The sequence below is a fragment of the Podarcis muralis genome, chromosome 16, assembly GCF_964188315.1.
Source record: "Podarcis muralis chromosome 16, rPodMur119.hap1.1, whole genome shotgun sequence".
Classification (NCBI taxonomy): Eukaryota; Metazoa; Chordata; class Lepidosauria; order Squamata; family Lacertidae; genus Podarcis; species Podarcis muralis.
The window spans coordinates 32,320,182-32,332,781 of NC_135670.1; the positions used below are offsets into that span (position 1 = coordinate 32,320,182).

The 12,600-nt window shown below is 43.8% G+C and overlaps 1 protein-coding gene across 25 annotated transcripts in view; it reads right to left on the reverse strand.

Moving 5' to 3' along the window:
- FBRSL1 (fibrosin like 1) overlaps positions 1–12,600 on the reverse strand; it is a 792,934-nt gene that overhangs the window by 778,912 nt on the left and 1,422 nt on the right. The window lies entirely within an intron of this gene.

A 12,600-nucleotide genomic window follows, 5' to 3' on the forward strand; every position in this document is an offset into this window, starting at 1 on the left:
ATTGGATGTCTGCCAAGTTCTCATGTTGGGAGTGAGAAAAACTTCCATACACCTTTCTCCATGCCATGTATAATTTTAGGAACCTGTCTCACATCACCTCTTACTCTCCTTTTGCCTAAAGCAGAAAGTCCTGAACGCTGCATTTTTATCTCTTATAAAGTCATGAAGCAGTCCCAGACAGCCTAAACCAGTGTTCCCCAAACTTGGGTCTCCAGCTGCTTCTGGACTACAACTCCCCTAGCTAGCAGGACCAGTGGTCATGGATGGTGGGAATTGTGGTTCAAAAATAGCTGGAGAACCAAACACTGGCCTAAACACTGGTACATTCAAAAAAGAGAACAGGAGAACCACACTGCCAGTCAAGGTGGACAATACTGAGCTAGATAGACCAATGTCAGCTTGCTATGTTCCTATGCTATGTTCTCCACACTACCCCATGAATCTACATATCGGTGCAACCTCCAAAGAAGACTTGGCAAGCCTCTCACTAGGAAGCAATTGTTACTTGCTTCCAGTCCAGTTGCCAACGGAATTGTCTCTCTCTCAAGTGTGCACACAACTGGGCAAGCACAGCCAAGAATACTAAGCGAAACTCAGAAGCAGATTCTTCACCATCCTAATTATGAATAGTTAAAGTGACTGAATTTAAAACTGAGCCAACTTTATCCTTTTTTTTCCGTAGGCTTCTCTGAACAAGCCACAATATACTGCAGTATTCAGCAGGGGCCATTATCGCAATTATATCTCTTTAGTAGTACACCAGGAAGACTCATCAAGTTTTCAGCAGCCAGTCAGTAGAACAAACAAGGAGGGCTTATAAAAATTAACTAGCAAAAAAGCCCGTCATTTTGAAGAACAGGGTGCGCACATTTATGTATTCTTGCAGACAAAGCACACCGTTACCAAACTATGGAATCTGGAGCCACAAGATGTGAGGGTCATCATCCTAGTTGTCCTTACAGAGGAGATTAGAGGAATTCATGGGGAATGACAAAGCTATCAGTCACTGCAGGTCATGACGACTGTACCCTACCTCCAGTATCAGAGACTTCTGAAAAGTAGTTGCTAGGGAACAACACAAGACTTATTGCTATTGTGCCCTGCCTACAGACTTCCCATAGGCACCTGATTGGCCACCATGGGAGACAGGATGCTCGACTGGAGAAGTCTTCCATCAGATCCACCAGGGCTCTTGCACCCTTTCTTTGCACACATAGCACCTACGGATTACCTGTCAGTAAGGACCAAGCCACGGAGTGTCACTGCTAAGATGGGGCAACGTTCACCTGCACTTTCAACAGTGCCCACAAGGCTGTGTTCAAGTTCTTAATCTCCCACATCAAGGCATGAAGGGAAGAGGTGCACATGTAAACCTCACTAGGACCTCACGGCTCCCCATTTAAAAAGCCTTGCCCTTGTCACCTGCATAGCCCCAGCATGGACTCCATTCCTTGATCATGTTATGAGTGTGACAGGGTACTGGAAGCTGACTCTCTTTAGACAGAGACTTCAGTGTGGTATCTTCCAATAAGCATCACTAAACCGACCTATCTTTCACACACAATTGCTTCAGGTGGTTAAATTTTTAAAATCCTGAAGGCACTCAAAGATGGGAGAAAGCATCCTTTCTAGTGATGGGATAGGGAACATCAATCCCAGGGGCCAAATGTGTCCTTCTAGACCTTTTTAGCTCTGTGGACTCTTACTGGACTTTCTTTGCAACACCACCCACAACTGTCTTTGCATGACTGGAATGTGTCACTGGACTCCACAATGCTTCTTGCTTGCCACGATGGGAAGCTAGAAAGGAATGTGTGATAGCATCAGGAGTTTTCCAGGGTGATGCGCATGTTTCAAGGAATGGAATAAAGGCAGTGCTCACATCACTGGGCAACCTCCCCTTCTAGCTATAGGGTAAGTAGCAATTAACATACATCTTGACAGTGCCCTGCAACTAGCACTATCTATGTAACGCAGAGGCTCTTCGCTATGGAAGAGTTACACTTCATTACAACGTTAAAAAAAAATGACTCCTGTTCAATGGCTCACTCTCATGTAACAATGTCCATTGATATTTGCTGTGTTCAGGCCATAAGAGGAGGTCTTGCTGATGAGATATAGATTCCCAATACGGGCAGCCGGCCTTGATCCTTACTCATTACTAACTCCCTGCATAATTAGATTTGCACTAAGCCCATTTTCCACCACTGGGACTTACAGTGGTCCAGCAGCTAGTCCTGACATAGTCACCTCAGGAAGTTGTCTTCGACAAAGTCATGGGGTCCACCTACCCTGACTGACAAGAGACTCTAGGGTTTCAGGCAATGCAGTCTTTTCCCCAGCCCTAGCTGGAGAAGGCAAGGATTGAATCTTGCACTGTCAAGCATGTGAACCAGATGTTCTACCACTAAGCTGAAGCCTTGCATTAGCAAGGGGTTGCCCACCTTTGGTGTGCCAAATGCCTCCTTAAATCAAGCTTACAGTCACCAAAACAGAATATGTAGTTGCCATTTTGGGGCAAGACTGCTCTAAGGTCTGAGTTTTCAAATGGATGGATTGGCTGTGATTGATTCTCAGTTAAACATCTGGCTAGCTCAGATGACAACCTTGAGCTAGGTTAAGAGCTTTGAGAACTTAAAGTAGAAAAGTCACTTGATCCAGGGACAGTCCACATTTATATTGGCCTATTCCGACCTCTTTTTCTTAATGGTGACATGGACCGCCCATAATGCAAGAATATTCTTCACAACTGTGAACAGGGCAGTGAGGCAGGGTAAATGAAGGCAAGCTACAACAATTAACTATAAGGTTGTTCACTGCTCCTGCTGCACAGAAAAAGCATTTTGGTTCCTGACATTCATTCTGATTGTGCAGATAAAATACAACCGATAGAATTCTACAGGATGGGTTGTTCGCGTGCAAAAACAGTCCAGATCCAGTGATTTCGAGGCATGCACCTCCAGATGGTGGAGATGTCAGGCACCTTCCTGGCGCCCAGGCATCTTCACTTGGTCGCAAGTAGTGGATAGCCAGGTGCAAAATGCACCTGGCACCTGGCTAATTTAGAACACTGTGCCACCTTTAGAAGCTGCTTGCTGCAAAGGTCTGCGGTCAGGCTCTGCTCCAACTTCTTATGCCCACCGGGGCTGACAGGAGACGGCAAACAGCAGCAATCATGAGGGACAGAGTTAACTCAATGGCTGCAGCGCTGGAGTGGTGAGTGTATTGTGGGTGGCAATACTAGATCAGCTGGCTTAGCGGATAGGAGCAGAGCCACAGAAGAATGCATGAAACGTGCACAGAAATATTTCCGTGAAAACTGAAACCCAGTGACACAAAGCTTCCCAGGTTGCCATGTTACCAGTGGCCCCAAGGACTAGAACATGTGTTTTGCATGCAGAAGATACCAGGGGCAATTCCTGGCATCAGCAGAGAGCGCTGGGAAGGGCACAGATGGCAGGACTGGCCAACCAACTGCCCTCCAGATGATGCTGGATTACTGCAGCCACTGCCAGTCAAATTTAGTCAATACTGAGCTAGATGGACTTGGTATGAGGCAGCTTCAACAGATCACGGGTTCTGCAAACATTCCAAGAGAACAAAGAAAGCACATGCTGCTTTGGAGGTCACCTTGAGTGAAGGATACATGTTTTTAAAAACCTACAGGCCTATGCTGCCCTACCCAATGGGTTTGCCATTAAAACTGGGTTAAATTCTGCTCTTCAAGAGCATGTTTCTATTATTTTTTCTTCCCAACAAGCTTCTCTTCTTTGGGAAGTGAAGCACAAGATAATCGAACTCTAAGTTGAAGAAATAAACAAAAGGGCCTTAGAATTGGGCTCATGCAGGTCCACTGCATGTTTCGCTGTCCTCAATCTTTCCCAGCTGCCATAAAAAAAGAGGAAAAGCTCTAGATACTTAGCACTAGCGCTGAATCGCATCCCAAGCACCCTCAGGCCCCATCTGCGCTCTGCATTCACAGCAATATTGTACCACTTTAAGCAAATGTGGCCTTCTCCGCAAAATTATGGGAACTGTAGTCTGCTGAAGGGGCTCAGCTGTCAGAAGACACCAGTTCCCTTCACAAACAGCTAAGACTCCCAGATGTCTATCAAAGCACTCTGAATACCTTAGAACTTAGAAAGTTTTCTGGGAGGAATAGGGGTCTTCCAACAACTCTGAGCACCCTTAACAAACTACAACTCCCATAAATCTCTGGGGGAAGCCACAATGCGGATAAAGCTGCTAGTCATAGCAACCAAGTTGTGTACCATGAGACGACTGCTAGCAGGCCACAAGCCATGAATAAATGCCATACTGAAACCAGCATCCCCATACAGCGAGGAGCACACCCACTGCATCTCTGAGTGAGTTAATGTTCATTCCGTGCATCTTCCAGTCAGGGAGTATGCCTGCCCAGTGACTCACAGAGGTTAGAAAAATAAAATAGGCATTCCGTTTATAATTTAGGCACTTTACTGAGGCTCAACAAACACCTGTTTAGCCAGCAGCAGCATGTGCTACTGAAGGAGCAGCAAATTCACACTGAAAATGTTCATGATGAGAAAGTTTATTGATGAATGGTCTAGATTTATAACATATATAGAAACAAATTCTAGAGATATAAAAATCACAGTAGGTGTAATATAACTCTTGCGACGCGTAGATATTTTATAATGAAAAACTGCAGATTGAATTTAATATACATATAACCCAAAACCGAGATGGAGGGAAGTCAATTGTTAATTGTTTGTAATGTTTGTGTGTTGGTTGGGATTTGGTTGATGGTCTTGTTTGTTTTTGATATGTGACTGTTACCTCATTCTTTCTTTTTATGTTGTTTGTTTGTTTATTTGTTTGTTTGTTTTTCCCCTGTCATCGTCTGGTAATGAAAAATGAATAAAAAAATTAAAAGAAAATGTTCATGATGATTTTAAGACTTCCCTCCAAATCAAATTCAGTAGCAGCGAGTAGCATCAGAGCCGAGATAGCTAATCTCTTCTGGACTGAGGGCTGCATTGACTCAAGTTCAACTCCTGGGGGTGACTGTTCAGTGTCACACACACACACAAACACAAATATTAGGGTGTCTTGTGGCCCAAACTAAATTTCTTGCAAGGAGATATGGCTCGTGGGTTAGCCAACCCTGGATTAAAGCGCTGAATGAGGACTGAAAAGCTCCATGATCATATAACCTTCATGATGCTTGCTCCTTCTCTCTGCTAAATTTTGCAGGTTTTTTGTGAGGATAAAACTGGGAATGGGGGGCACCACCATTCTAGACCTATCTCCAATGGAGAATGCGTCTTCCATGGTTATTTTTCTTTCCTATTCTATTTCCCAGGTCTGTATCTTGGAACCTTACCTACAAGCTAGGAGAGAAAAGTACAGCATTTCTGACTCTTGGGGCTCTCCTCCACTCCGACACACAGCTTCAGGGGCGGTGGGTCTTGTTTTGCCACCTGAGACTAAATGAGAAATGGCCACCCTGCCCTGCTACCAAAGTCTTCCTTACCTGGGTTGCATGGTGATGCCTGCAACGCAGCGCTGGCAACATCTCCCAGGACTCATGTGATATTTCACTGGAAACCACTGCTGCTTGAGACAGATGGCCGCCCCTGCCTCAAATCATAGGCCACAGCATTGCAGGCACCCTGGTGACCTGTTCCATTTTTATTTTTAATTTATGTGGTGGTCATTTCTGCCAAACACCCTGGCTGTACGAAGACACCACTGCGCGGATCCCACAGACAACCCGATCACACAAAGCAGAGGAGACGGGAAACATTCGGTCAGAAGGAGAAAGCTGTTTGCACAAGGGCTTGTGGTCAAATCACAAGGCGCACGCACACCCTCTCCCCGACTTAATTGTAACAAAAACAATCCAGAGCTTTGTTAAAATGTGCTGAGTTGACTGCAAGAGACCACCACACAAAGCTATACCAGTTCCACAGCTCTCTTACCGCTTTCCCTTCCAACATCCAATTAATTATTCTGACAAGCTTCCTTTTTTTAGTGCTATTTTTACACTTTTGGAGGGGAGAGGCAGAACCACCACGATTACACCTAGCCTAAGTTATGAGAATGGTTGTGAGGCCGGTTGCAATAATTCAGAAAGAGGTCTGTCATGTTGGTGTGGCGGAAAACTTTGTATTCCTGCTAAGCGTAGGCCATGTAGTCTGATGGATTCTGCTGTAAAGCTAGAGGAAGTCTTATCACCCAAAGCAGTACCAAAAATGTACTGCCTGAATAGTTTTTTTTTAGCTCTTAAATTTTACATACCAACACTCACCTGGTAATCTCTGATACAGATGTTGAAGATGTTGCCCCCAAGGCAAACTGGCATATGATCTAGTTAAGGTGCACAGAACCCTATTGCTAGTCATTCAAATGCAGCAATCCAAAATGGCTACTTCAGTTTACACATAAGCCAGGAGGCTACTTTTTCATTTAAAAGCAAGTCCCTGGAGCAAATCCTTAGTGTTCACTCCTCCCACTGCCGTTAACTGTTCTTTTCTGCAAGTTTCCCCTCTATAATTTAATTCCTTTCCCACAGACTCTGCAAGCAAGCTCTCTCTCTCTCTCGGTTTTTGACAAGTTTCTTAGTCCCAGTGCCTAGAATCTTCCCTGCAAAGTGGAAATCCCAGAGGATAGCTTTTTCCCAAGGCACCAAACACTATAAAACTGCATTTTGTCCAACCAGCTCTGACATGATCGCTGTTATTTGGGAGGATAATTACTTTCATGGTGTGAGGAACATATATTTAGAATGAACAAGTTCAGGTCTTGCCATTCCCATCTCTTATAAGAGATGATCACTGATGAATGTCAGGTAGGCACACACAGGTGTGCAGAAGCCAGTTAAAGTTAGCTGCGTGAAACTCCATTCACTCAAAGCTCCTTCTTTGCAGGTATGTATGTGATATGCATGCCCATGTCTCTAGAATGGCCCCCTCTCCCCAATTACTTGTATGCTGAGCAGTTGTCTAAGCATTCACACATGCACAGCCAAACTGCCAGGACCTTACACAAATTAAAGGTTTTGAGTGGGATGAACTGTGTCGCAATGTAGTGAACCAAAGACTTGAGATTACACTTTGATTCTGGTTCCTAATTGTCCAGTCACCTCTGTTGGTTGAAAGCACCGGGAGGGAAGGATAAATACTGTAAACTCCCAAGGAAGCCTACACCCAAGGAAGCCTAAGAAAATTATAAGACTCTGGATTTCTCAAATCTGCTAGGGTGAATAGCTGTGTGAAAAGGAATGCACACAACACTGTACTTTCAAGAACATTAAAGGTTACTGTGGTAACTTTGCAGAGACAAGGGGAATTCCCAATACTGTACTGGAGATAAAATAGAACGTACCTTCCATCCTTACACCACCACAAATATCCATCTCAACACACGCATGCAGAGCAATTTAGAACTTACAGAGGGGAAACCCAAGCCATACAGCTCCTCTGTTTTCCTAATCGCTGGTTCTTATAAGCAAACTTTAAAAAAGTGGTGCACAGCAACAAGATTAGAACACAGCATGAAAGACTATCATGTGCACAGCCATTAAGGCTCAGCTGCCAAAGAAAATTATGACACAAACTCACGAACTTGGGGAAGACCCACTTAAAAAGGAGCGCTGGAGACTTCAGCTTTTCTGCTCTGTCTACAAGTATTCATTATCAAGAGTTTAGGAAGTTGCCTTATTATACCAAGGGAGGGTCTTTATCCACTTAGGCTAGTGTTGTCTACTCTGGCCAGCAGCAGCTCTCCATGGGTCCCAGGCATGGAGTGAGAGGCCTTTTCAATCACCAGCAGATTGGAGACACTTTAGCTGGAGATGCCAAGAATTGAAACGGGGACCTCCCCACACACAAACACATTGGTCCATTTCTCAACTTTCTTTGGAATCTAAACTTTTGTGTACGTACGTATTTGCTTTTGATCTGTACATCAAAATAAATCATGCATCCTATATAAAATGGACTGATGGCCCATAATGCGAATGCAATAAATTTGCTAGCCTCTAAAGGTGGAACAAGGTTTGCTTATTGCTGCAACAGAAAAACGTGGCTAACTTTTTTTTTTCCTAAGAGGGATAGCAGGATAGCATCTCTACATTGTCAATATGAGCCCCACCAAGTCTCTCTTTTTTTAAGAAACAAAATTGTGGACTATGACGTAAATTGGGCATATGTTAGCTTAAGAGGTTTTGGTCTTGGTAATCCCCTTTACAAATGTTAACATCAGAAGCCTGGCTGGCAAGTCCCACACTCAGAAGCACCAATCGCTCCTTGGTAAGGAAAAACCCACTGGTGTGTCCCTGGTGATTTTTGCTTTGCTTTGTTACTGGAATTTAAAAAGAAGAAGAAAACCTACGCACATCTTACACAAACACAGATTGCCACTTTGGCTTCTGAAAGCACCTTGAGTACGGCAGCCACTCTTCCCCCGCTCAACACATGAAAGGAAACAAGCGAATTCTGCTTATCCTATTTATTCTGATGAGCCAATTAAAAACCCAAGATGCTGCAAGTGAAGGTGCTCTCTTGAATGTTGATAGAGGTGAGCTGCAGGCACACAGTGCTCACAAAGCCACTGTCGTGTGGATTCAGAGGGTCAATTTACTCACCAGGCTACTTGCCCACACAAATTTCCCACTTCCTGCACAACCTATGACCCACTCTGCCACGGTGCAGGGAAATGTGTCCATGCTTATCATACCTAGCAAACATTGCTTATTTATTATTATTAATGATATCCATCAGTCACGTTTTTGCATTCAAGCGTGCCTAAGACTACTTGCACAGTAAAAACGAAACCAAGGCATTAAAATCAGATTTATTTTTTTTAAAGCAACAAACAAAAATTAAAAAACTAAAAGGGACAAGAGCCCATACAACCCAAAGGTTGAGCACAATTAAGGGCTGCCGACATATCAAGAAACCCTCCCAATTAAAAACCAATGAGCCAAGGTAAATGGGAATGTTCCTGCCTGATCCCTAACCAGAGATGGAGATTGCAAATGGGGAGCCACCACTGAAGAAACCCACTCTCGTGTTAACAACAGCAACAACAACAACAACAACTTTATTATTTGTATCCTGCCCAACTGACACCCTCCATAGCTCCTTTTGGAGAGAATACACAAAGGAGGTGCCTGGGTTGGTTCATACATTGTGAGGCAGACTTTAAGGCAAAGAGGTTATACTGCTTGCATTTTTAGCCCACTGTTCTGCCAAAGATGTCAGGGAACCACACAAGGCCATGTCCCATTTTATCTTCACAACCGTGCAAGGTAGGGCAGGCTGAGAAAAAGTGACTGGGTCCAAGGTCATCCTGTGGCTCCAGGGAACAGAATGAGGTCTAGGTCTGGGCTGCGCTTGGAAGGACACCTATCTGGGAACACTGACATATCAACTTGAATTCCATGGCAGGAAGTGAGTGAGTTAAATACATAAACAAATGGCCATGGGGAGATTGGAACCTACATCCACCCAGCCCCAGTTGGAACCCATAACCACACCAGAGGTGTGTGTCTGCATGTAAGTGAAGCAGACTATGTGTGCTAGCACACGATAACATTAGATGAATCACTAGCACAACTTCGGCCTTTGAACTCAGCTGGATATCTTTACGCAAACTGTTCTGTAAGAGTCAGTGCTCTCATCTTTAAAATGGGGATAACCACCATCCTAACGTTGAAACACTACCCAGAAGCAGCATCTACATAGAGCAGGGGTAGGCAACCTAAGGCCCGTGGGCCGGATGCGGCCCAATCGCCTTCTCAATCTGGCCTGTGGACGGACCAGGAATCAGCGAGTTTTTACATGAGTAGAATGTGTCCTTTTATTTAAACTGCATCTCTGGGTTATTTGCGGGGCATAGGAATTCGTTCATTCTTTCCCTAAACTACTATAGTCCAGCCCACCACATGGTCGGAGGGACAGTGAACCGGCCCACAGCTGAAAAAGGTTGCTGACCCCTGACAGAGAAACTGCCACCAAGGGATTATGTCTTTGGGCAAAATGATTCTGTGTGGGTAGGAACTTTATTTTACTTGCCAATTGCAAGAGCATCACTCTTTAGTCAAAAGTCGCAGGATGAATAGTTAACGTACTTTGTGTGGTGCTACAGAACTTCCCCACACATTACTTTGGTCCCAGGACAAGTCTGAAAGCATACATGCATTGTAACAGCCTTGCTTTAAACTGAACAGATCTGGTCCAGATGAGACACCAATTAGTAGCCCTCAATACAGTCCACCAGGGAAGGAATGTCTAAAATGAAATAAGACTTCAACAAAAATGAAGATGTTCACTCTTGCTCCAAGTTAAAGGAAGGCTGATGAAGGAGCAGAGAGAACAGGGGTGGACTGAAAGGATTCAAGGATTGAACACCCAAGAGACAAGGTGGCTTGTGCAGACACCAAAATTTGTCCTCCCCAATCCAAAGCCCCTCCATCACACTAGCTAAAAAGGAATCTGTAGCTGCTTGTCTTTACAGTGGGGTGTTGTATCTAGGTCACTACCTTATGACAGTCTTGCTAGAAAGGCCTAAATGGTACTAGTTCATCTATACGCATTAGCCATTTTGAAAGAAAAAACCAACTCTCTCAGTTTTCAACCACCACCAGAGCTTCCATATCCAGTCACCTGGAAGAGCTACCTAGCATCTACAGATGACCATATGGCGAAGCAGTTTTGGAAGCCTGTTTTATGGCTTTTCTCCTTGTACTTCACAGAGAATCATTAGAGGGAATCTTTCCCCCTGTTTTGGGTCCCCCACCCCCACAAGCAAGGCCACCAGTATTCCAGCTATTCATGACTGACAGATGGAAACTATTTTCCATGGCTTCCTTCTGCATTTGTATGTTTCTCCTCTGGAGCAAGCAAAGGCATATTTACCATCACTGTAACATAGTAAAGAAAAAAAGGTTTTAATGAAGCAACCATCAAGACATACTTCATCCCCCGAAGAGGTAACATATTTGTCTATTCGTCAATGACAATTCTGAAGGCTCATTGGCTTTGAACTTCAGCGCCTGACAAGTTTCATGTCAATGCCCAGGAAAAAGTGAGAGACTTTAGCAGAAAACAGGTATTGCAAAAGGAAGCAAATGTGACAGAGGTAGGTATGAGTCCTGGGGCCACCACTAAGAAGGAAAGGCAACTGAATCGCTCTCCAAAAAAAAGTATTGGCTCCAGGTCTTGACCACATGATGTACAATGAAACTTGCTTCTTCAAAGAACAATCTTTTACCAGATAATCTCATGCATCAACTTCACAATACAGTATAGCCTTTTCCTGCATTCATTAAATCTCCAATAATTTCAGATTTCAAACAAACAAACAAAACCAAGGATTTAAAAACAAAAAAATGAAACACTTAAATGAGTCTGAAGCCATAGGATATGCATTTTCTTTGAGACACCTCACAAGTAAGTAAAACTTGCTACAATAAATGAAACTTGTGTTCCAGAGAACGAGAGACAGTAGCCAGAAGACTCTGATGGAAGATGCAACCCATGGACTCCCACACATATTCACAGTGCATCGCTGAAAAAGTTTGGAGCCAACATGTTATATTCACTGATGAACAGTAAACCTGCCGACATCCAAACCAACTCTTCACTCCTGTGAATTAGTCAGGTACCCAACGTGAGTAAACATACCAGCCAACTTTTAATTTTTTAGAAAAGCATATTAAGAGTGGACAAAATGACTAACTTTAACAGGGTAACAACACACTTACCAGAAAGCCTCTTATCACTTCAGACTTTCCCATCACATCAAGAGGACACACACAAAACACCAAGAGACACCCAAAATCCCCTAGCTTGTCACAGTCTCGTTGAACACATTAAAATTTTCTCTGCTCTCTTTAACTTCACTCAGACAAAACAAGCAGTACTGGCACAGCAAACGTTTTTCACAATAAGTCAGACATGCAATTACTTTTTTTGCCAACTGATTAACACCAAGAAAATATAGTTCACCAGCGATTAGAAATCTATTTGATATCTGCAAGTCTTTAAAACATTTTTTTTTTAAATCAGAAACCAATTTATATTGTCTCGTAGAACATCTCCCCTTCCACCACTGTTCCCCATCCACACAAAATGAAAAACATTAACCATTTGGTTCTTACATTCTCCAGAGACACATCTGGGGGAAATGACAACAGCAAACCAAAAAGATGGGAGATTTCAATTTCCAAAAAAGAAAATTACTTGGGCAGCAGTGCACACACATTTAAAGCAATTCGAAACACGCCTGGTGACACCCTGCCTCCAACATGCAAAAGGGAGAAGACCACCCAAACAAACCGAGAACTTTTTGTACTTCTCCCCACAGACTCGCCAGCCAATTAGAATTCCAAACAAACATTGAAAACCAGCGCTGAGCAAACTCAAGTTGGTTTATCAGCTCAAATGGAAAGTAAAGCACAAGACCACATTCCTTGGCCTACACATCAACTCAGGAGAAGCGGCCCCAACAAGTACACCGAGGATGCAGCCAGAGGCTCTGCACCTTAGGACCACATCTGCACACCCCAAACAAGGCACAGGCTTCCACACCCAACAACGCCTCTTGCCTTTT